The following is a 26,081-nucleotide window of genomic DNA, read 5'->3' as shown; positions in this document are numbered from 1 at the left end:
TTCTTCAGGGCCCTGGGGGTCTCGGAAGGGTCGGCGGGCACTGGCTTCAGCTTCCGGTCACCGGCGGCGGCAGCGCCAGCGGGAGGGCCGCCTGGCCCGGGGCGCTCCGAAGCCAGGCCCCGACCCCTCCTCTCGCCGCCGGAGCCCCGGGGGCGTCTTCCTGCGGTGGGGGTGGGGGTGGGGGTGGGTGCTGTGCTGCCCCAGCCCCTTAGCGGACGAGCCGAGCGGGCTCGGCGCCGGAGCCTCGGCCGCGCGTCGGGGCGGCGGCCTCCCTGCCGCCTCGGGAGGCGGGCGCCGGCAGCCCCACGCCGTCTGCGGCGGCCTCCCCTCCCGCGGCCTTGCCGGAGCAGAGCGAGCGGGGCCCGGCGCTGGGCGGGGCGCCGGCTTAAGGGGGAGCTGTGTCCCGGCCCCTCGGACCCCCTTCCTGCAGCGCGCCCGCCGGCGCAGCGCTTACCCCCTTCGAGGACTCCTCCTGGGCGGCAGGCGCTCGGCTGCCTCGCCGGGGTGAGAGGCCTAGTTTTTGGCCTGTCTTGACTTTTGATATGCCTTCCTCACTAAACTTGATCTAGCCTTTGATTTAAAGTGAGAGATGTTCAACTCTAGGAGGCCATTGCAGGGTCATTAATTGGCCTAATTTCAACATTGTGTCTCAAGGAACAGGGAGGCCCAAGGAGAAGGAGAGAGATGGGGGGACGGCCGGTTGGTCGAGCAGTCAGGACACACAGGACACTTACTGATTAGGTTTGTAGCCTAAGCGGGTGTGCTTCATAGTGCCCCAATTACAGTAGTAACATCTAAGGTCACTGATCACTGCAACAAAAATAAAAATAATGAAAAAGTCTGAAATAGTGTGAGAATTACCACAATGTGACACAGAGACACCAAGCGAGCACATACTGTTGGAAAGATGGCACCAACAGACTTGCTTGACACAGTATTGCCACAAACCTGCAATTTGTAAAAAAGTGCAATGTCTGCGAAGCACAGTAAAGCAAAGTGCAATAAAACAAGGTTGGCCTGTATTAACAAAGTGCCCTGAGTTGTAATCAGGCCCAAGGCCACCCATCTACAGCCTCCCATTTTTTTTCCAATTGAAGTATTGTCAGCGTACAGTGTTGTGTCAATTTCTGGCGCACAGCATCACGTTCAGTCATATACACACATGCGTATATTCGCTTTCATATTCCTTTTCATTAGACGTTATTACAAGATATTGAATATAGTTTCCTGTGCTCTACAGGAGAAACCTGTTGTCTATAGAGCCTCCCTGAAAGTGAGGTGGAGGCCTGAGGCCAAGCTTGCAACTTGACGACCAGAGTGGAAGGAACTGGGCAGCTTCTGCACTGTTTCTTCTCAGGGAATCGCCTTCCTGCCACTTCCTCTTGTTCCCCAGCTACCAGGAGACAGGGACCAAACACTGGAGACCCAATGGGATGGATGGAGCCTGGGTCCCTGGCTGACACAGGAGGCTGGAGGAATGGGCCCCGGCTCTGCACAGCGGACAGCAGAGTGAACTCATCAGCTCTCGAGGGCTGCTCGGCCTCGGGAACCCAGGAGACAGGTCTGGGCAGCAAACTGGCATCAGCAAGGGGACCGGAGAAGCAGAACAGGGAGGCCTGGGGGGCAGCCCCATTTAGGCATCTCTGGAGAGCCCCAGAAAGACCCGCAGACCTCGGGGTGTGGGCTCACAGAGGTCCTCGGAACCCAGGTGACTCCAAGAGCCAACAGGTGGGGGATTCGTCGCTCTGGGGGACATTCGGGTTTTGGAGGGATTACCCAACCCACAGGCCACGTCATTTCTTGGTAATTAGCTGTAAAACAGGTTGCAAAGCAGGTTGGGATTCCGAGGCCTTGCTGCCTGGCCCCAGCTGCGCCAAAAACCAAATCGCCAACCAACAGCTGGAACAAACACTCATAAAAAGTCACCCAACTTTTGCTCTCCATCTCTTCCTGGAAAATGCTCACAGCAGGCCCGCACAGCCCACACAGAGAAGCACAGAGCCAGCCTTTCCCACCAGGCTCTTCGCCACAGAGCCTCGCGTTCCTGAGACTTCCTAAATCACCCTGGCAGTTGGCTTGGAGAGTTTCTGGAACCCCACAAAAGGAAAGGACGCTGAATGGCCATTAAACAACTTAACGTTCTCCCTCTGCTCTTGGTTCCTCCCAGGCCCCTTAGGATGGGAGAACTCAGCAGGCTGTTTAGGTGAATGGGCAGGCCCCCGAGACAGAAGAGGTCGCCACCGGGAGGCTTGCAGGACGACACCTGCGAAGGGACTCTGATCGCTCATCCGTCACTCAGTTCACAGGCGTCTGCCTGGAGCTTCGGTCCACAGAGCTCCGAGCAAGACAGTGTGGACACAGAGTGAGGATGGGACAGCCTGCCTCTCAGGGATGTGGTTGTCACCTGAGGCAGATGCACAATAGTCACAAATGAGCACTGCAATCAAAGGGATGTGCAGTGGGTAAGACAGTGTCCCCCCACCCTAATCCACGTTCTTCTAGAATATGAACAAATAAGTGAAGATGTGATTTATTTGGAAATAACATCTTTGCAGGTGTGTTTAAGTTAAGAATTGAGATGAGATCGTCCCGGATTAGGGTGGCTGTAAGTTCCACGAGAGTGTCTGTATAAGAGACAGAAAGGACATACAGAGGCAGACGCACTGGGAAAAGGTGGTGGGACTATGGAGGCAGAGGCTGAAATGATGAGTCTACGAGCCAAGGGGCCGCCAAGGACGCCAGCAACATGGGGAGCTGAGACAAAGGCGTGGAAGGAATTCTCCCTCTGAGTCTTCAGGGAGAGTGTGGCCCTGCTGACACCTTGATTTTATACTTCTGGTCTCCTGAACCAGGAGGGAGTATATTTCTCTTGTTTTAAGCTGACCAGTTGGTGGTAATTTGCAAAGGTGGCCACAGGTGCATGAGTCCCGGTGCATAGACTTGTGGGAGTGGCTTCTCCTCCCTGGAGGATCAGGGAGGGCTTCAAGGAGGAGATGACAGTTGAATTGAGCCCTGAGGTTGCTGAAGATTGCTGGGCAGATTGTGAGAAAAGATTGATTCCTGTGGCTCTGGCCCCTCTGGGTCCCCGGAGGGAAGGGCAGTGCTGAGGAGGAATGGATAACTGCGGGGAGGGGATGCATCCCCCCTTCCCATAAACCATTGACGGCTTCCAACTGCAAGGCTTCTAGAAAATGCAGTCTGCCATGTGCCCAGGAGGAAGGAAGAACGCAGACGCTGCTAAGAGCACTCACTGTCACCCACACAGTCCATCACACTGCCCTGAACCATCCAGGCTGATTCCGATACTTGCAGCTGAAACACGTTGGACAAACACAGAGCTCAGCTACCTGAGACTTGGATTCTGTGCTAAGTAACATTCACTGTTTCTGTTCATTTTAAGACCATTTGCTTTTGTATATATCCAAGCTATATAAGGCATCAGGCCTGTTAACCAGACTCCTGGAAATTCTTCGAACAATAAAATAAAGTGGGTTTGGGAAGGAGCTGAGGGCGGAGAAACCCCCCTCCCGCTGTCGCAGACAGCCCCTCTCTTCCTGAGACTTTGCTCCTTTGTCTTCTCGACGACAGGGGCCCCTGGGCCGAGCACGGCCTTCTGTTCCTCTCCCTGTCACTCCTGTGTCTTCCGTGTCATCGGGTCTCTGCTGGAGGAGCAGACAAGAGGGGTATGCAGGGCGGCTCTGCAGCTGCGCTTGAAACAAACGGATCGTGCAGGAACTTGCGTCAGAAACACCCTCTTGAATCAACGTTTGGCAAGGGGGCTGCCTGCCTGGCAGGCCCCCCAGAGTCGAGGCTGCGATGGTCAGGGCAGGGAGGGCTCCTCCACCGCGAAGCTTTATAAAGCTTGCCTAAAAGTTATGAGAGACTAAAGACGAAGCTGACAGTCTTCTCCTCAGCCTCGGGGCCATCGCTTCCCTTCCCGGGAAAGGCCCAGATAATTCCAGGTGCAACCTCACAGCCGGAGGTGGGGACTTGCCCCACGAGGCCAGGAGCGGCCATAGATGAGGTGGATGGCTGGGGAATCGACTCCTTAAGGTCCTGAGATGCTCAGAGATCAGTCAGGCCTGCCTCTGGTTTCACAGCAGAGCAAGCTGACTTGCAAAGCCGAAGGGCTCTGCCCCAGTGCCTCACAGTGTAGACACTGTATCCTGTTTCCTACAAAGTTACGGTGAGCACAATTAAGAACGGCGACTATCAGTGCTGCGCAGGGGCCTTGTGGGTGTTAATGTCCAGTTACTCCTGGCTGAGGAACTGGGGAAAACCTTGGCCAGGATGACTCTCTTCTTGTCTGGCCTGGAGGCTTCTCCCCAGGCTGGGTTCTGCAGAGGGTTTTCTGCAGATGGCTCCACATTTCCATCTCTCACACTTAGGTAAATTGCTTTCCTCTTGAGGCCTCAGTTTCTTTATCTGTAAAATGGTCATAAATTTCTTCTTCTCAGGATGGTTGTGAAAAGTTAGTGCAGATGATACTGGCTAAATGTTTAGATTATGGCAAGTCCTCAGTTGTCATAACTCTCGGGTGACGATGACAGTGATGGCTGGTGGCAGCGCAGGTGAGGACAGTGACACGGCTTTGGTTCCCTTTCAGTGGAATCGTCACTAGTCATGGGCCAAGTGGGGCTCTCTCTGCTTCCTTCCAAAGGACTGTCAGTACCAAGCGGGGCTGCGCTACTGACAGCGGCGCCCATGGCAACAAGAACAATCGGGAGTACTGAGCTTCCTTGTAAACTGCTGATACTTCATTTTTCATGGAATAGTTGGTATTCATTTTGATTTTTAAAAAAAATGCTGTATTAAAATACGTTTAACCTTGATTACTGAGTTTTTTTGTGGCCACTGAAATGTTGCCAGCGGGACAGATGCCTCAAGAGCGTCACCCCAGTCTGACTTTTCTTGTCGTCCGAGGAAGGGCTCCGTGTCTTACTCCTCCACGTGCTACTTGACATTCACCCAGGAGAGACTCTGGCCCTGCTCCTTCAGGGCTGTATTTGGCACCTTTGTGTTTTCTGATCTTGTACAGTGAAGGGAAGTTTGTTTTAAACACTTTGGGGGTAGACCTGGGACTTCCTGATTGGGGTCTGATATTGACAAAAGTGATCACCATTGAGTCTGAAAAATGGGTTCCCTGCACTTCCTGTGTAACACAAACAAACTCCCCTGCAAAGCGCCAGCTGCTTGGTTCCAGGGGTCTTTCTGATGAAGCCATTCCTACCCCACCGCCAGGCAGACTAAGAGCCCTGCGGACTCCTTCCCCTTGGCCTCTGGGAGAAATGGTCCTGGGGCAGCCCAGTGGCCGGTGACAGCACCAGGGGAGTCAGCAGCTGGAGGAATGTCCTCACTGTTGGCCAGTTTGGTCCCTGGTTCCACAACCAGACACGAAACAGGGCGGAAACTGGGTTTCATCAAGCACGTAGATTTGGGAGGGAGGATATTTATGATCCAGATAGCACTCCAGATGTGGACTGTTCTCACGTGATTCAGAAGTTTAGTTCTTTAAACATCAGTCTCGGAGGTCGCGGACTCTCCAGCAGTTTTTAACCTGTGTTTAGCAGCCCTCCTGGGTTCCAGGGCTTGGAAGGGCTTCCAAGAATCCCATGGGCCCCCACGGCAGGTTCCAGGGCTGGGAGGCGAGGGGACCAGAGGCTGAGCGGGCGGAACCTTGGGCCTCTCTCCTGCCCCCACCGAACCGCTGCACGTGCACTTGCCCCACTCACGGGGCCTCTAGTGTAAGTTTTGTTTAAAGACGTGAATCTCTGATTGAAAACAGTTTTAAAACCATGAACCCAACTCAAAGGTCTTTAATCCTCGCTGCACACTGGGAATCACTTAAGGAATTTTTAAAAAGTCCAAGACCCAGGCCCTGTACCCAGAAGTTTGGATGCAATGGGTCCGTGGCGGGGTGTGGGCACCAGCATTTTAAAACATCCTCCCAGATGACTCTGAGTGCCACCAGGGTTGAGAACCGCTAATCTGGGTCAGCATTCTTCTCTCTGCTTACACGAAATTGGGACCCAGTGAGGTCATGTGACTTGTGCAGAGCCCAGGCTGGATTAGAACCCTGGTCTCCAGCCATCAGTCACTGCTCCAGGGACTCTGCAATGCACGCACGGAGGAAGAGAGACTCTCGTGTGGCTGTGACCTTCTATGGTTTTATTTTCACATTTGACCAAATATTTTTAGCCCAACATTTGAGTTTCAGGGAGGGGAAAGCCTCAAGCAGGAAAGGACGTTGTTATTTATACTTCCGCTGGGAAACGGGGTGGGGGATCACAGACGGGTGTCCCCCAGGACCACACAGACCCACAGCGCTGACAAGAGGCCCCCGAGGGCTGGCTCCCAGGCTCACGGTTTAGTTTAACCACTTTATACACTCAATTTCGCATTCCCCTGGGAATGTTGTCCCAATGCTAACTGGTTGATGGAGACAAACTGTCAATACTGGTGAAGTGCTTTGAGTTTTCAAGGTCAAGTTTCTTTTTTTTTCCCAAGAATAAGAGAGAAAAAGAAGAGAAATAAACTTCTGGGATCTACAGCCAAACCGGCCTAGCACGGTACAAAGGCTACACGAGTAACAGTTTAAGACGCATGTTAATAGGGGCGGTGGGCGGGGGGTACCAGCCAGGCTGAAGGCAAAACCAAGAGAGCCTTGGGACGGACATGTCCTTTCTCATGGCGGAAAGTGACCAGTCCAGGTAATGCCAGGGAGGGGCTCTGCTAAGCGGGAGCAGGGCAGTAGGGCATAGGAGGCCAAGGCTACATACAGACCTAAAGTTAACAATGCCTGGGGTCCCACAGGGAAAGAGGGGTTTTGTTTCATCCTTTGACCCACAGAATGTGGTACAAGCTCCGCAGTACAATTTTTGAGTCTGGATCTTCAGACACCTAAAGCCACTGCCTTCACACCTGGAGTGCCTCCTTTTAAAAGCTGCTTCCTGCAGTGAGAGGCCAGGCCATTTTCCAGGAGGAAAACCAAGCTGCTATTTCCCTGCGTCACTAAAAAGTTCATCAAGAGAAAGGAATCTCCTCCATGTATGAGTCAAGATAGACCAGCCGTGCTGGGTGACAAGTAGCCCCCAGTTGCAGTGGCTCTGCACAACCAAGACCTATTTCTCACCTACACAGAGTCTGCGGTGGGTCCAGTCCTTTGTGTGGGGAGTTTTGGCTCTGCCACCTCATCACAAAGTCTCTGCGGTCACCGAGGTGGGGAAAGGACACCAGGAGGGTCATGGAACAGCACTCTGGAGCCTCACACTGGAAGTGACGCAACTCTCCTGCCTCTCCTGAGCCCCACACTGGAAGTGATGCAATTCTCCCTTCTCTCCTGAGCCTCAAACAGGAAGTGACGGGTGCTCCCGCCTCTCCTGAGCCCCACACCAGAAGTGATGCATCCCTCCCACCCACCGCCAGCACTACCGCGTGGCTCTGCCCAAATGTAAGGGGCTGGGTCCTCAGGGGGCAGACAGAACCTCTGGTGAGCACCCTTGTCTTTTAAGGGCTCTCTGAGTCCTCAGACAGCTTCCGGTATCTGTTTGCTAGCAGAGGACAAAATGAGCTTAATGAAAACCTCAGAGAAGACAGACCCTGCCTGAGGATGGCCGAGTTTGCGTGCGTGTGTGTGCCTTCTTGATTTTGTGTTGCTAACGGCTAATACGGTATTAGTTCTTGCTAAAATTATCTGTGCTTTACATGGTATTTGAGAAGCAATCTCAAGACGTTGAACAGTCACCTGTGAGAGCTCATTTGAGAGACCTTCCTCAGGAGGGAAGAGGCAGACTAAGTGGAGGACTATTTAGAGTGGGGGTATCCAGCAGGTGTAGCAGTACTGATTTCAGACAAAATAGACTTTAAAACAAAGGTAAAGAAAGACATTTTATAATGATTAAAGGAGTGATACAAGATGAGGATATTACACGCGTTAATATATATGCACCCAATATAGGAGCACCTAAATACATAAAACAATTCCTAACAGAGATAAAGGGGGACATTGATGGGAATACAGTCATAGTTGGAGATTTTAACACTGCATTAACATCACTAGACTGATCTTCCAGACAGAAAATAAATAAAGCAACAGAGAAATTAAATAATACAATAGAAAAATTAGATTTGGAGGATATTTTCAGAGCATTACACCCCCCCAAAATAGGATATACATTCTTTTCAAGTGCATACGGAACATTTTCCAGGATCAATCATGTACTTGGGCACAAAAGAAACCTCAACAATTTTAAGAAGACAGAAATTATCTCAAGCATCTTTACTGACCACAATGCCATGAAACTAGAAATCAACAACAAAGAAACAAAGGAGATAAAAAGGAAAGCATAGAGATTAAACAATATGCTATTAAAAAACCAATGGGTCAATGAGGAAATCAAAGCTGAAATTAAAAAATACCTGGAGACAAATGAAAATGAATGCACAACCACACAAAATTTATGGGACACAGCAAAGGCAGTGCTAAGAGGGAAGTTTGTAGCGATACAGGCCTTCCTCAAGAAAGAAGAACAATCTCAAATAAACAATTTAACCCATCAGCTGAAGGAACTAGAAAAGAAGAACATAAGTCCCCAAAAGGCAGCAGAAGGAAGGAAATTATAAAGATCAGGGAGGAAATAAATAAAATAGAGATTAAAAAACCATAGAAAAAATCAATCAAACCAAAAGCCGGTTTTTTGGAAAAGTAAGTAAGATCGACAAACCTCTGGCCAAACTCACAAAGAAGAAAAAAGAGAGAGCACAAATTAGCAAAATAAGAAAGGAAAATGGAGAAATTACAACAAATAACATAGAAATACAGAATATCATACAAGAATATTATGAAAAACTATACGGAACCAAACTGGACAACCTAGAGGAAATGGACAAGTTTCTGGAAAAATACAGTCCACCACGACTGAAATCAAAAAGAAACTGACCACTTGAACAATCCGATCACTAGAAATGAAATTGAAATAGCAATTTAAAAACCTCCCTACAAATAAAAGTCCAGGACTGGACGGCTTCACTGGGGAATTCTACCAAACATACAAAGGAGAACTCATACCAGTCCTTCTCAAACTCTTACAGATGATTGAAAAGGAGGGAATACTCCCAAACTCATTCTATGAAGCCACCATCACCCTGATACCAAAACCAGGCAAAGACACTACAAAAAAAGAGAATTATAGGCCAATATCACTGATGAACATAGATGCAAAAATCCTCACCAAAATATTAGCAAATAGAATCCAACAACACATAAAAAAGATTATACATCATGACCAAGTGGGGTTCATCCCAGGGACACAAGGATGGTTCAACATACGCAAATCAATCAATGTAATACATCACATCAACAAGAGAAAGGACAAAAACCACAAGATCATCTCAATAGATGCAGAAAAAGCATTTGATAAAATTCAACACCCATTTATGATAAAAACTCTCACCAAAGTGGGTACTGAGGGAACATATCTCAACATCATAAAAGCTATATATGACAAACCTACAGCCAGCATAGTACTCAACGGTGAAAAACTCAAAAGCTTCCCACTAAAATCTGGGACAAGACAAGGATGCGCACTATCACCACTCCTGTTCAACATAGTCTTGGAAGTCCTAGCCACAGCAATCAGGCAAGAGAGAGAAATAAAAGGGGTCCAAATTGGAAAAGAAGAGGTAAAATGTCACTATATGCTGACGGCACATTACTATACATAGAAAACCCTAAAAGGTCCACACAAAAGCTACTAGAGCTGATTGAAGAATTCAACAAGGTAGCAGGTTACAAAATTAACGTTCAAAAATCAGTTGCATTTCTTTACACTAACGATGAATCAACAGAAAAAGAAAGTAAAGAAACAATCCCCTTTAAAATAGCACCCAAAGTAATAAAATATCTAGGAATAAATTTAACTAAGGAGGTGAAAGAATTATACACAGAAAACTATAAACCACTGATGAAGGAAATTAAAGAAGACTTTACAAAATGGAAAGATATCCCATGCTCTTGGATTGGAAGAATCAATACTGTTAAAATGGTCACACTGCCCAAGGCAATCTACAGATTTAATTCAATCCCTATCAAATTACCCAGGACATATTTCACAGAACTAGAACAAATCATAATAAAATTTATATGGAACCATCAAAGACCTAGAATTGCCAAAGCATTACTGAAGAGAAAGAAAGAGGCTGGAGGAATAACTCTCCCAGACTTCAGACAATACTATAGAGCTACAGTCATCAAGACAGCATGGTATTGGTACCAAAACAGACATATAGACCAATGGAACAGAATAGAGAGCCCAGAAATGAACCCGCAAACTTTTGGTCAACTCATCTTCGACAAAGGAGGCAAGAATATACAATGGAATAAAGACAGTCTCTTCAGCAAATGGTGTTGGGAAAACTGGACAGCAGCATGTAAAGCAATGAAGCTAGAACACTCCCTTACACCATACACAAAAATAAACTCAAAATGGATCAAAGGCTTAAACATAAGACAAGATACAATAAACCTCCTAGAAGAAAATATAGGCAAAACATTATCTGACATACATCTCAAAAATGTTCTCCTAGAACAGCCTACTTAAGCAATAGAAATAAAAGCAAGAACAAACAAATGGGACCTGATGAAACTTACAAGCTTCCGCACAGCAAAGGAAACCATAAGTAAAATAAAACGACAACCTACGGAATGGGAGAAAATTTTTGCAAATGAAACCGACAAAGGCTTGATCTCCAGAATATATAAGCAGCTCATACGACTTAATAAGAAAAAAACAAACAACCCAATCCAAAAATGGGCAGAAGATCTAAACAAGCAATTCTCCAAGGAGGAAATACAAATGATCAATACGCACATGAAAAAATGCTCATTATCACTAATTATCAGAGAAATGCAAATCAAAACTACAATGAGGTATCACCTCATACCAGTCAGAATGGCCATCATTCAAAAATCCACAAATGACAAATGCTGGAGAGGCTGTGGAGAAAAGGGAACCCTCCTTCACTGCTGGTGGGAATGTAGTTTGGTGCAGCCACTGTGGAAAACAGTATGGAGATTCCTCAAAAGACTGGGAATAGACTTACCGTATGACCCAGGAATCCTGCTCCTGGGCATATATCCAGAAGGAACCCTACTTCAGGATGACACCCACACCCTAATGTTCATAGCAGCACTATTTACAATAGCCAAGACATGGAGACAGCCTAAATGTCCATCAACGGATGACTGGATAAAGAAGATGTGGTATATTTATACAAGGGAATACTACTCAGCCATAAAAACTGACAACATAATGCCATTTGCAGCAACATGGATGCTCCTGGAGAATGTCATTCTAAGTGAAGTAAGCCAGAAAGAGAAAGAAAAATACCATATGAGAGTGCTCATATGTGGAATCTAAACAAACAAACAAACAAACAAAGCATAAATACAAAACAGAAACAGACTCACAGACATAGAATACAAACTTGTGGTTGCCAAGGGGGCGGGGGATGGGGAGAGATAGACTGGGATTTCAAAATGTAGAATAGATAAACAAGATTATACTGTATAGCACAAGATATTATGGTAGCTCACAGAGAAAAAAATGTGACAATGAATATATATATATGTTCATGTATAACTGAAAAATTGTGCTCTAAACTGGAATTTGACACAACATTGTAAAATGACTAGAAATCAATAAAAAATGTTAAAAATAAATAAACAAAATGGATGTATCCAACAAATTATTTTCTAGGAGGCCTCCCTACATCATTGACTTATTTTTCTAGGACAGGAAGCAGAGATTTGTCCCCAGGGCCCCCCACCCCACTGTGGGAGTGGCTTCCTCATGAACTCATCCAAGAAACCAGAGGCCCAGACCAGGGCTCACAGATTGGTCTCCTTTCATATGCCTACTTAGACTGGTTGGTCCTTCCTGGCATGATGTGCTGAGACCACACCCGGACCTGGCAGAAAACAGTGCCATGATTGATTAGTAATGTGTGCCAGGGATAGGGGAAGAGGAGAGTAGTTGCACACTTCAAAATCTGTCTATTCTAAGATGCCCATTTCCCCACTGTTTAGCATCTCTGAAATCTGGGAGCATTGTACAATTCATGGCATCTTACAGATTATTTTGCAATGGATTTCTGTGGCTCACAAAATAATGATGCGTTGCACAGTTAACAAAACAGATAACGTTTGGTATTTGCCAGTTTTTGGCTTGTTTGCTTAGAGGGCTGCTGTTAGGATTGAATGGGCTTAGATTCAGAATGCCTGGACCTGGGAGGGCTCAGTGTGGTGAGATACCTCTCTCTCTGTCTCTCTCACCCCCTTCCTTCTCTCTCTCTCTCTTTCTCTGCCCCTTTCATTTGCCTCTCTGAGGTTTTATTCTTCCACTTTCTGCACAACCTAGGCCTTTGTCAGCCCACCTCACAGCATCTGTGGAAGGCACACCCCTGTCCCTTGGACTGCCCCACGGCAGCCCCCTCAGCACCGTCCACATCGCCCTGTCTATGCTCCGGCTCTGCCATCACTGGAAGATTCTTTCCATGTTTTCAAGTTCAAATTCTCTGGACTTGGAGGGATTCACATAACCTTTTTGAGCATTTCTGAGGTTAGAGATCGCTGGCTAGCTTGTACATTATTTTTCCTATGGATTGTGCTCAGCCCTGACCAAGTCAGCTGTGACCAGGGTGAAGAGGTGGGCGGGCGGGGGATACGGGGTTCCGAGGCACGACATTGCTCCTAGGAAGCGGGGAAGCGCCAGAGTTAACATACATATGCAGACTCGCAAACCTTGTACACGTTTATACGTAGCCTACACCTTCACCCACACCTGTGTCCATGTACATCTTCCGTCTTCCCTTCCTTCCTTGGGCCTCGTGGAGAGGGTGGTGTTAGCGCACTGGGCAAGACCCTCTCTTCTTGGCTTGCTTGCTATTCCTTCTTGTCCTCCAAGCCCTCATCCCGTTCTGTACTGACGATCACCCTAACATGTTTGATGTGAACATTTTTGTTCGCTGCCTTCAGCTAAAGAGCTGGATGTTCTGGTTTTGTAACCCAGATCTGATACTGATTAGCTGTGACATGAAGCCTCAGTTTACAAAATAATGGCATTTAAAGTAGTAACTGTATTAAAATAAATAACACTAATTGCTATGCTTAGACATACACCTTAGAGGGTTGCTGTGGTCGCTGAATGAATGCACGCATGCACTTAGGATGTGTTACTTAGATATCAGGGACCTTCGGACAGCACCCACCCTGCATGTAGCGAGCAGCATGGAAGAGTCTGTTATCCGGTGCATCCAGTGAAAGGCACACTGCGTTCTTTTTACACGAGTGCTTAGATGATGAAAGTTGTAGCCAGCAACGTGTCTCATTCTATTACTTATTTCAGTTGGCACGTTTCATTCAGGTATATGAATGGAACTATCATTAATTTTTCTCAGTTTTAACTATTTTTCACAAAGATGCATCTTAATGGTTGCATCTCTTTCTTGTTTTTATCACTTCCCAATATAACAATTCCATGTTGTTGTAATCTCAGGTGTTCCCAGTGCTTTGCTATAAAAATAACAGTTCATTTTTGCATCCACATACACCCACTTGTGTGTAATCTCCGATTTTTCCTTAGATGACATTATTGGAGGTGGACTTGCCGGCCAACGGATGCACATGTCGTGAGGGATTGGCTACACGTGGCCAGTTCGCCCTCCAGGCTGGTGGCCTGATTCACTCTCCTTGAAACCAAATAGAAAATGCTTGCTTCCTATTTCCCCTGCACGGGGCCCAACAATGTGCACGTTCACTCTAAAATATAAAATCTTTAGCCCTGTGATCTTGACTCTCCGCTGCAGCCCCACCAGAGGCCAAGTAGATCGCAGCAGGAAGGCAAAGACCAGCGTCAGAGAAGAGGAAAGCCCCGGGGGAGGGGGCGGCGGGAGGCAGGAGAACCGGGCGCGGGGGGAAGGAGGTGTTCATTCCCTGGCATCACAGGGGATGCCTGCTGAGCGCAGAACCAGGGCTGGCAGGGCGGCGGGGGGACGGGCGGGCTCTGCTGCTGTTCCTGGAAGCGCGCTGCCCCCTGGTTCCACGTTACGTTCATTTTGATTGTAAGTACGGGTTTGCCTTCCCTAATGGCAGGGTTGGGTAATGATGTGGTGCTGGGAGGCATGTGTTAGCCGGGAGAATCTGGGCTGCAGATTCCTGATTCAGATGGAATGCTTGGCTATTGGATTTTCATCTCCCATCACTTGATGGTATTTGTTGAGCTGGAAATGCGGGGAGGCTAATTCTCTCTGATTTTTGTTTGCTTGTTTTTAATTTGGGCATGCGGCTAGAGAACAGACAGTGGCTGAGGCGCCCTTGACAATGGATGAGCCGGAATTTGCTATGGGGCTTTGCAGGGGGAGGCACAGGGCACCGGGTAGCTTGCGGGAGGCGAGTGGGGGGAAGTTCAGATGTCTGTGGGGTGGGGGCTCTGAATATGAGCTAAGGAGCTGGAGCTTCCCCCGAGAGAGTCTTTGAAGGGGCTGTGTGTGGGAAAGGTGGTCTGTGGCTTGGACTGCGAATCAGTGAGGAGTGCTGTCAGCTGCAAGTAACTCATTCAAGACTAACAGAAGGCAAACCTCGGAGCTGACTTTTCTCACAGGTCACAAAGGATGCAGGTAGCAGGCAGCTGAGCTCTGTCACCGCTCTGGGGTGGGGGTGGGGGGCAGCTTGCAGACTGCCTTAGCCTCCAGCCCAAAGTGTTGCAGCAGCGCTAAGCATCCCATTTACACATTCCCCACTCCTCCCAGTCCCTTTCTCTGAAACATTCTCTTCTCATTTATTAAAAAAATGCCATCATCTTTGTTTCAGAGAGAGATACAACAATCCCAGAGAACTGGCTTCAGGTGGAGGGTTGGCAGAGCTGCCGCGAGCCCAGAGCACCCGCCTGTCTCCCTGCGCATCGCTGCCTCACCCACGGGGCCGGGCCGGGCCGGGCCAGGCGGCAGCTGGGCTGCTTGGTTCTGATTCCACATTCTGATTCCGTATCCGGCCCCTGCCTTCGGTCCCCATAGGGCAGGCGGCCTGGAGGGAACACAGGCACAGCCTCAGAGGTTCAGATCGGGGTTCAAATCTCAGAGCCACCACTTAGAGCTACATGGGCGGGTCTGAGCTTGCCTCTGGCCCTCAGTTTTTCCATCTGTCAAACAGGGGTGAGAATGCACAGCCAGGAACTGTGGAGGGGATTAGAGACAAAGCATGGAATGGCCCCAGTCCTGCTCCTGGCACAGCGGGGCTCAGTCCACGGTCACCTTTTTCCAAGATTCCTGCCAGAGGAGGGGTCGTGAATGAGCAAGAAAAGGTAAAAGGGATAGGACTTTCCTTAGCCTTTGCTTCTAGTGTGGGTTATGATAAGGAAATTTAAGGTGCAAACGTAGACGCTGCGGGTTTCTAGGGCAGCTTCCCACATACCAAGAGGGGCTCAGGATGTGAACGCCCACTCTGGGGCTTGCAGGGGACGGCGCTGGCTCAGCTCTCTCATCTGAAAAGCGGGCACTCCCTGTTTGCCGTGTGTGATAAGGACCAGATGTGCTGGGATGAAGGCAAATACAGGTGCAGCTCCTCCAACAGCTACTGCCAACCCACCCAAATGCCTGCCTTCCCATCACAGGACAAAGGCACCAGGGACCTGGCATTTTGGAGAAACCACGAAACACTGCAGCCTTCCCGTGTCTGGAAGCCACTGCACCAGCATCTCGGGGTAGTCGAGGTGACTGGCTCCAGCTGCTCTCCCCGGGGTGCTTATATGGAATGCGCTTCTGGGACAATTGCAGGGTCGCCAGCAGTGGTAAAGTAAATGGCTAGATGGAGGAAGGGCCAATTTTAAAAAGAAAGCCACATCCGAGCATCTGGATTTAATCTGACAAAGAGTTGGCGGTGGAAGGACTCTGAGATTCCACCTCCTTCAGACTCTTTATGTGCAGATGAGAAACTACAGCTGAGGAAGTGGAAGGGACTTGCCTAAGGTCATACAGCAAGTTGGTGGGAGTGCCATTCATTCGGTCCACCAATCCCTCCCTCCATCCATCCATCCACCCATCGATCAGCCATTCAATCAATCAGAGATATGTGCTCAACACTTCTGATGTGTCAGGCACTGTCCTAGGTGCTGAGCATGGGGCCCCAACAAGCAGGGCTGATCCCCATCCCCAGGGAGCTTACAGTCCAGTGCAGGAGACAAATTACAGCAAATCACATACTTAATTTCAGTTGGGATCATTGCTATGAAGAAAACTTCAGGGTGCTGAGAGAGAAGGGAGGTTCTGGAAGAACCCCAACCCCCAACCCCAAGGAAGCAATCTTTAAACTGAGACCTGAGGTAGGAACAGCCAGCCAAAGGAAAAGGTGGAGGTCGAGGGGGGCATTTCAGGCAGAAGGAAGGCTCTAACAAAGGAAGGAGCACAGAACACGGAGAGGATGAAGGAGCCTAGAGGTGCTGGGCTGGCCGGCAGTGTGAGAACCCACACTTGTGGCTTCCAGGCTTGGCAGCCTCTCCCCTGTGCCCTGTGCCCTGTAGGTCCCACCCCATGACTCTGCACCGTATGCAGCCAGCCCCTCCTCTGATTTCCATGTGTGGAGAAAACTGGATGACGAATCTTCGCTCTAGAAAGGGTTCATTCAAGGCTGGGCTGGGGTTTAGGGGTTGGAGGAGGATCTTATACGGTTTATGGGTAATAAAATACCAACTAATGTGGCACACATAGTAATGAAATACATTATCTCTAGAAGAAAGAAGTCTAGCTTCAGCACCCCATGAGGGAGCCTGTTTTGCAGTAACATTCAGCATCTCTGAAGGTCTCCTGACCTTTCAAGCATAGTCACAAGGTGGCAAGTGTCCCCTTAAGCATCATATCCTCACATGACTTCCTCCAAAGTCAGGTAATGGACAAATGACCTCTCTCTTTTCACCAGGAAGAAAGCTTCTTTTCCAGCAGTCTTATAGCATACTTGCTCTTATGGCTTATTGGCCCCAAACTGGATCACGTGCTCCCTGCTCGCTGTAAGGGAGGCTGGAAGCATGATGATCTGGGCAGGAGAGGAAGAGGGGTTTGCGTGTGGCTGCCTGTCACGTATCTCTAGCAATTGAGGTGATAAATCCCCCAAAAGGATTGTGTTCTCCTTCCATTCCCAAGTCATAGTCCTACTGACTATTATCAATCTATCTCACAGTCCTCCTGACTATTATCAATCTATAATTCTGCAGTTCATGTTTGTTAGTATTTCAGTGTGTGATGTGATGTGGAAAAAACATTTGACACAATTCAACACTCAGCCAATAAGAACAAGAAAGGAACTTCCTCAGGCTGGTAAAGAGCAACTAGATAGTAAAGTTGGGGAAAAAATGAACTCTGACCCCTACCTCACACCATATGCAAAAATTAATTGTAAATCCACCTAAGATCTACATGCAGGGGCTAAAACTATAAAACTTCTGAAAGAAAACATAAAACATTTATCTTCACAAACTTGGGGCAGGCAAAGATTTCTCAGACATGTTAGAAAAATGCACTAATGAAAAACGTGGTAACACTCAAACTTAAAAACATTTGCTCTTTAAAAATACCCTTAAAAATGAAAGACCAAGCATCAGACTGCAAGAAATACAAAATGTTTTCTTTAGACATGAAGAATACACGTAGGTAGGCCTGGGGTGTTGAATGTGAGACCAGTTACCATCCTCAATCATTGTCATCAGTAAAGGAAGGGCTGTCACTAACTGGGCATCTCCCTGGTGGCAGGTGCTATGCTTTCTGCTTTGGACACACTCTCTAATCTTCACCTCTCACCAGTAATACAAGGTAGAGAACGTCCCCCAGTCACAGTGGAACAAGCCGGCTCTGAGAAATCACAGACTTGGGGTGGTAGTGGTGTCAATGGTGCCAACTCTTCTCTACTTCCTGTACTTTCGCTTTTGCCCTGTATCTGTGAAGAGCTCTCCCTCTACGTGCTCCACCCCTGACTTGGGCCACGTGACTTGCTTTGGCCAATGGCTGTCAGCCTGCATGTGAGAAGGAGAGGTTTGATGTGGGCTCCCACACTGGGTCATGCTCTCTTGTGTCTATGCCCCACTGCAAGGACATGCCCAGGCTGGCCTGCTAGAGATGAGACACAAGTGCAGCTGGGTGGGCATCCCAGGGGCAGCCAGCCTAGATCCACCCTGCTGCCTATCCCAGACACGTGTACGAACCCAGCCAGATCAGCAGAGCTGCCTGTCTGACCCCCAGCTCAGCCCAGATACACAAGCAATGCCCACCTGCTGAGGTTTTGTGTTATTTGTTACACAGCACTCTCATGTCAAAAGGTAACCGATACACCCAGTAAGCACTGAATCAGAAATTGTGCTCAAGTCTGTTGATTCCACCACCCATGTCCCTCCCATCTGACACTCTAGTTTTACTGCCATTCTCATAACTATTCACATTAACGACACAGCCTAGGATGTAACATTTTGGAGAGTGTGGCATCTCTTGTGGTTGTCAGAGGGAGTGGGATGGAGGATATTTGGAGAGTTGGTGGAAATCAGAATACAGTCCATGTAGTGTGGTTGGAGTCTGGCTAGCTGTTGCTCCCAGTTTGTTCCTCATCCTTTCCAGGCAACTGCAGCCACATCCTAGCAAAATCTTTCTCATATCTGCCTCTATCGCCTTAGGAAGGAATGCTAACCCTAGTGTGGACTCTAACCCTAACACCAAAACACACTGAGCATCTGCTCGCAATCAGCTCTACACCCATCATCCCATTTAATCTTCCCAATAAGCCTGATTATTCCCATTTTTCCACATGAGAAAACTGAGGACCAATGAAAACGTCCTGACTCCTGGTTTCGGGAAGAATTGCAAACCACAGAATGCTGTTTCACAACTCAGAATCTAAAGAAGTTCCTGCTAGAATTGCCAATAAGAAATACATCAATTACATTTTAGTTATTCATTCAATGAACCAATTCAATGTAATCATTATTCACGAGGCCAAGTGATGACGTTTTGAAACTTCCAAATGCAGGAAACAAAAACTGACAGTGCAAACAGGAGAAAGAGTTCAAGCCATAATCCATAAATACAGCAGGAAATTCCAATACTCCTCTTTCAGTAGTTGGTAAAACAAGCAAACAAAACCAATCATGGCAGATACAGAAAACTTGAACATTACAAACCAACTTGACCTAAACAACATCGGTAGAATGTGCTACCCAACAACGGCAGAGCACACAGCCTTCCCTGGGCACGTGGAGTATCAACCGAGGTAGACCAGCCAGTCTGGACCACGACCTGTATTTGTATAGCCCGTGACCTAAACGTGGTTTTTGTATCTTTAAAGGGCTGCAAAAAAGAAATAAAACTAGACAAATCAATAAAGAATATGCAACAGAGATATTACCTGGCTTGCAAACCCTAAAATGTTTGCAATCTGGCCCTTTACAGAAAAACCTTCCCTTCCACTGTTTTAGGTCATAAAACAAGTCTCAATAAATTTAAAAAGATTGAAATCTTACAAAGTGTATTCTTTGACCACAGTGAAACTAAACTGGCAAATTATTAACATGAAAGTATTTGAAAAAAATTCTTCAACATTTGGAAATAAAGCAAATAGACCAATAGCACAAAACAGAGGGTCCAGCAGGAGACACACGGTCACGTGAGGATGTCTCACGTGACAAAGATATTTCAGTATGTCCGGAAAAGGCACAACCAGTCAACAAACAGTGTTGAGACAATTAGCAAAAGAGCAAAAGCAGAAAACTTAAACCATAAAACTATTAGGAATAGTTTAGAAGACTTTGAGCATTTTCTTAAACATATAAATGCAACATTTTCTTAAAAATATAAATGCAAATGCAAACTATGTCCAAAACCCGTGTAACAGTCAACACCAGGAAAGAAGTGAAAATTCAAGTGACCAACTGGGAAAAAGTCCTCGCCGACTATAAAACACAGAAAACGACCAACATCCAAAATATTTAACACGTTCTTAAAAATTGAGTTAAAAAAGATAAACACTCACCTACGCATCCAGGCAGAACCGTTCAAAGGATAGTGGGAGGCAGAACCTGGAAGTGGAACACACATACCAAACGTGAAAAGGTGTGCGAACGCATCAGCGCACAAAGGCCAATTAAAGTAACGGTATTGCTGTTCCTCCATACATTAGTCATAGTGCAGAGACAGTCCCGGCCAGCCTCGGGAGGGGACGGGGCAAGCCTAGCCACCGCTCGTCCCCACGTGGATACGTCGTTTATGGAAGCACCTGACAGTATCTGTGCAAACTGGAAACCTACAGACGCGACAACCCAGACACTGTACTTTCAGAAATCATTTCTGGAGAAGAAATACCCACATGTGCACAGAGAGGTAGGTCTAAGGATGCTCATGGCAAACATTTTTATTATAATAAGACACAGGAAGTAGCCGACGTGACTCTCAGTAGGGACATGGGAAAGCAAACTGTGGTATTTCCATATGGAAAACTGAGCCCTGGCTTAAACAATAAGATCGATAATCACTGGGGACATGGAAAAATCTTTACATGGAACATAAAAAAAATACACAAATATGTGTAGATATATGCAAATGAATATGTAAATGAATATACAGAAAATGAATATGTAAATGGTTACATATGCAAAACTGAAACAGACTCACAGATACAGAGAACAAACTAGTGGTGATCACTGGGAAGAGGGAAGGGAAAGGGGACAATCAGGGACATGGAATTAAAAGATACAAACTCCTGTGTATATTAAATAGAAAAGCAACAAGGGTATATCGCACAGCACAGGGAATTATAACCTTTATCCTGTTATAACTTTTAATAGAGTGTGATCTGTAAAAATACTCACTAGGCTGTACACCTGAAATTAATACTGTAAATCAACTATACTTCAATTTAAAAAAAAAGATTTCTATGACATTGTTGGGGAAAAAAAGGGGGTTCTGGAATGTGTTCAGTTTTATGCCATCTATGTTTACGAAGACCACAAGGCGGCAACTCTTCTATGTACACAAATTTATGTCTGTGCAAATCATGGAAAATGTCTCGAGGATCTCCAGCAAACTGGTAAGTAATTTTCTCTCCATAAAGAGATTACAGGTGATTTTTGTTGTTTCTTTGTGCTTTTTGTCTCTTTTGCAAGATAGAGATTTTTGAACTTTTAAAAAAGGTAAAAAAGTGTGTGAGGTGGCATACGCTTTACAGTATATTTAAACACCGTGTAAGGGAAATCAGCTGTCCTGCTGTTCCAGCCCGGCAGGTCCAATATGCTTCTCAATTTCCAGCGGTCTATACATTTATAACTTCATTGTATCTTCTGAATCCATCTTGAGCTGAGGGAGACAATCGCCTTTCTTGTGAGGGTGTCTGAAGATGTTCTAGGCATTTAAGTTTTATTCTCACCTCTCATTCCAGGAGGGAAGGGTCAGCCTTTTTCCACGACAGCTGATACTTCCCTCTCATTTTCCTTAATTCCACGTCACCCCCAGGCAGCCTTGCCCCAGGGACCGTCCTGAATCCAAAGGCACTGAGAGGGCCCTTAGCGATGAGGCCACAGGGAGAAGGACTTCCAGGGAGGTCACAAGGTCAGTGAACCAAGTGGCCAGGCTCCTGGCCTGTGTCAGCCCCCCCACCCCATGCAGCTCCTCCTAACCTTTAGGACTCTTTGCAAACCCTTCAGAGGGCGGGTACTTCAATTCCAACTTGCAACGAAGCTTGTAAAACCACATCGAATGGGAAAACTTCATCTCTCTGATCGCACTGGGGACCTCTGGGGGGTGTGGGAGGAGGAATCTCCCAGGAGGAGAAGGTGGAGGAGGAGGGAGCTGTTGGGGGCAGGGACTAGGGAGGGGGTACGGGTCTGAGATAATCCCTTTCTGGTCCAGAGCCTCAGAGGGGTCTGCGGAAAGTGTCTCCCAAGGGCCAAGTTGTAGGCAAACATTAATTTCTTCTCACAGCAGAGCTGCTCGAAGCCCTCGGAATCCTGGCTCCAGAGTCCTGAAGGAGGTTTGTTAAAGCTCAGATCATGAGGCAGGAATGAGCGGTGAGTCCGTTTAGAGAGTTGCAACCAAATTATTAAAAGTTTTAAAACTTCAAAAAATGAAATAGACTAGACCAGTGCTCCTCAAACGACGTCCTTGTGCAGACCTGGGGCGGGCTTGGGAGTCTGTGCTTCTGGCTCTCCAGGGCTGCTGGCGCCACTGGTCTGTGGACCACACTTGGGAAGCAGAGGCTGAGGTGCCCAGCTAGACCAGAACAGACAAAACATGCCAGTGCAGCACATGCCGTGAGCCTACAGCTCATTTTGTGAACACTCGTTTCGGGGGGGGATGTGGGTGTGTTTGTGTGTGTGTGTGTGCGTGGGGGCTAGGATATGTCCTCTTAAAACTGGGGCCCAAGGAAGTGAAGAACACTGGAGCAGAATTACAACTAGGACTCGAGTCACGCGGACAGGACGGACGCTCAGGTGGGCTCTGGCTCTGGGTCACTCATTCTGACAATATTTTAAACACGAAAATGTCCCTGTAAGGGACGCCCTGCTTATCTGGTCCCGTGCTGCTTCCACTATGAAAACTTGAACTGGTGCCACTTCCTGTGCTGAGGGCTTGCACAGAGGGGTGAGAAGGGCATGTCTATTTTGGAGTCTCGTTTCAAAACCTCCCAGTATCACCCAAATCAGCGGGCACAAACAGAGCGCTTGGGAGTTTCTCTCAGAGAAACGGCCAAGCGCGTCTATCAATGACGCGCACGCAGCCGGCGGAAGAGCCCGCCAATGGCCGCTCCATCACCTTGGCAGATGTGTACATTACGCTTTGATCTCCAAGGATGCTGTATTTAGATGACATAATGTGCTGTTGGTTATCTTTCTCTAAGGTAGGAGGGACGTAAGCAGATACCCACTTTTGCAAGATAAAATTAGCACCTCTTTGCTGGAAGATAAACATTTTCGGCAGGAAAGCTCTGATTAAAGTACAAAGCAGCCAGGGGTATTAGGCTGCGCCCCTTTGAGTGAAATTCCTATTTATAATAAAAGGAAATAGCACGGCTATGACATAAGGCCCCGAGGAGCTGCCACTCCCGCTGTAAAGGAAGGGCTTCACTCCCGCAGCCGGTGCACAGAGACTGCGGTGGGCGGGGGGGTGGGGTGTCCAGGAGCGGAAAGGGGGAAAGGGGGGCTCTGTGTGGAACCCTGACTCAGAGCAAAGGCCCCGCTGTTTCTGGCGCACTCTGCTCCCACGTCCCGGGGCTCACTGGCTGGTGTAGCTGGGCAGAGGGCGAGTGGGGCTGGTGCTCCCGCCACAGGCCGTCGCTGAGCTGCCCACCCTCGTGCGGGGCTGGGTCTGCCCAGGTGGGCCACCATCTGGAGAACCTGTGCAAAGGCTCTACGGAGACCAGCTCTGGAGGCCACTTCTGCTCCCCCAGATGCTCTTCAGTTCCCACTTACTTGTTTTGCCCCCAGGACCCCTGGCTCCTGCGTTTTTCCTGCCCACACCTGCCTCTTCAGAAGCGGGTCTCAGGACCATGCCCTGGACGGGTCCTGAGGCTGCTCGCAGCTGGGAAAAGAGGCCAGGAGTACACGTGGCTTTAGACTGCATTTTTCTCCACTGGATGGCTGTCTTTCAAAAATTAGAAAATGTCGGAGCCTGAAAGCCCCATCCAGCTGCGCTGGTTTGCTGAGGCTCCCAGCGGACTTGGCGCTACGAACTTTTCCTTTTCTGTAGGCAGCATCTAGTGAGGTTCCTCCACCCACTCAGCAAATATTGATAGTTGTCTGCTGTAGACTGGGCACCAGCTCTTTGTCCAGAAGAAACAACAGAGTGTGCTGAGGGTGACAGGAAGGGGACCTCGCAGCAAGCAGCCTGGCTCCTCTTGGGCTAGGGCATCAGAGGCAGCCGGAGGAGGGAGGCAGGTAAAGAGGCAGCCGCATGCACAAAGCCTCGGGGACAGGGCAGATGGAGGGACACCTGCAGGTCGGGGCTGCGGCGATGGGAGAAGGCCGGTGCGGGGCCAAGACCCCAGACTGGAGCCCTGTAAACCACACAGGCGATTCTGGGCTGTTATTCCACTGTAATTATTAACACCTCCACCTTTATTCTCAAAAATGTCCGGGTTTGAACAATAGATTTCACCTCTACTTTACGAAGTACTTTAAGCAAGAGGGTGACTTCTCGACATGTGGGGAGTGAAAGGCCCCCCCCCCCCAGCTGCCACACGATAACAGTTTAGAAGGGCAGCGCCCGCCAGGGTGACTGCAGCGGGAAGGGAGCGCTGGGGAGGGGCAAGGGGCCGTCAGGGAGGGTCCCAGGCTGCAGGCGGGGCTGCTGCTCCCACAGTGTGCGTGCTGGCAGCAGTTCTGCTCCCCGCCACGTGGCTCGTTTCACTTCCGCCTGCCCTGGGTGGCCCGGGAGGAAGAGGGGCTGTCCCCACTTTCAGGGTTTGCCCTTCGGGTCTGGGCTCTCGGTTCCACCCCTCCCAGGACCTGTGTTCACAGTTCGTTTCTCTATTTTGGCTGCAATGGACTTGGAAGCCACACAGTGTCTTCGGACCCTGACTCAGCAGCACCCAGCTGAGAGGGACTCAAAAACGGTAATGACACATGAATTTATCTGCATCTTCCATGCCAATGATGAGAACGGACATTCACCCAGAGCTTCCCCTCTGCTCATTTTGAGGGCTGCAGCTTCAAAGTGGGCGGTGACTTGGCCTAGGCCCGCTCTTCCTTCTTTGGAGGGTCCCCCTCCTGTCCCCTCCGCAGCCTCCTTTCAGTTTCCTGAAGCTCTTCACTAGTCCTGGTTTGGGGAAGCGGCCTGCGGGCGTCCATTTACACCTTTGTGTGAATTTCTATCTCCGCCTTTCCACCCCTCTTGGGGAGGGCGTTTTATAAATCGCAGCTCATTGGGAGTGGAAGTAAGATGTGTTCCCCAGGAGGAACATTTCAGAGAGAGCAGGCAGGGTCGGCGAGGCTCCCCAGGTGCTTGTGGTAACGTGGGGCCGCCCTCGCCGCCTTTCCCTGAGGACCCCTGAGTTCTCCGCCCTCGGCTGTCCAGGCTGCCCGGCCCCTGTAACTACGCCCGCGTCTCCAGGGGGCATTCCCCAGACACGCTCCCACTCTGAACGTGCCCCCTTTACTCTGTCTCTTTCTTGTCACAGACACGCCCACTGGAGTGTCTGGCCTGCAGTGATAAACAGTGTCTGAACTCCTTCATTTCTCCTCCGAAACCAGTGTCTCTGCTCAGTGCCCCACCATCACGCCACTTTCTGAAGCAAACTGCGCTCAGCTCACCTGGAAAAACAGGCCCCTCCCTGGGTCCCTCCTCCCCAAAATATATAAATCATTTTTTTCATGGAAAACAAATGCATTTGATATTTGATACATCAAAGAGAGGAGGAAAAGCTTCAATGTAGTTTCCATTTTCCAGTTTGGCATTGATTTCATTGTTAGTTATGTCTGTCTTTGGAGGCCGCGTTCTGGCTTTGGCTAAATCCATCCCTGGCTACTTCACGGATTCTCCTTGCTTAAAACTTCGAGACCTCAAATTCTTAGAACTATTCCTTCCACATCCTCAAGTATCACCTGATCAGTTTCAACATTTACTCCAGCCCAGAGCAGACTGAGACAAGCCCTGAAAAGATTACGGTGCCGCCCCCACACCTGTATGACATTCAGCGTAAAAGCAGCTCCAAGCCTAGGACGGACGTGAGGAACCCCAGCAGAGAGCGGAGGGTTCTGATTATATTTTACAACAAGCGTGTTTAGTGTGACTGGCTTTATTGGTCCATCTCTGGTAACTGCCCTCTGATTTTTTCCTATTTTTCGGTCATGTGTTTCCCAGTTTCCTCCTCTGCTGGCTTGTTTATCACGTACTCATTAATCTGTAGTTCTGTGTTTCTACATTTTCCCAGGCATCTTACTTGTTACATACGTTTATATTTCTTGCTTTTAATTCCTTCTTCTTTTCTTTTTTCTTGATGCTTAATTTACATCCAGGAAAGTATAGAGAGTACATAAATCTTAAATTTATAGTTTGACGGTTTTACA

General features: G+C 48.4%; 1 long non-coding RNA gene across 1 annotated transcript in view; it reads right to left on the bottom strand.

Moving 5' to 3' along the window:
• Nucleotides 1–519: 519 nt before the first annotated feature.
• Nucleotides 520–26,081, bottom strand: part of LOC141574339 (uncharacterized) — a 91,305-nt gene continuing 65,743 nt past the window's right edge. The window contains exons 4-5 of the long non-coding RNA XR_012501246.1: nucleotides 20,057–20,102; nucleotides 520–810 (exon numbers count right to left, since the gene is read on the bottom strand). This is a non-coding gene — a long non-coding RNA (uncharacterized LOC141574339). The remainder of the gene's footprint in view (nucleotides 811–20,056; nucleotides 20,103–26,081) is intronic.

This window comes from Camelus bactrianus, chromosome 21 (genome assembly GCF_048773025.1).
Source record: "Camelus bactrianus isolate YW-2024 breed Bactrian camel chromosome 21, ASM4877302v1, whole genome shotgun sequence".
Taxonomy (NCBI): Eukaryota; Metazoa; Chordata; class Mammalia; order Artiodactyla; family Camelidae; genus Camelus; species Camelus bactrianus.
This window is presented reverse-complemented; position numbering and strand designations above follow the sequence as displayed.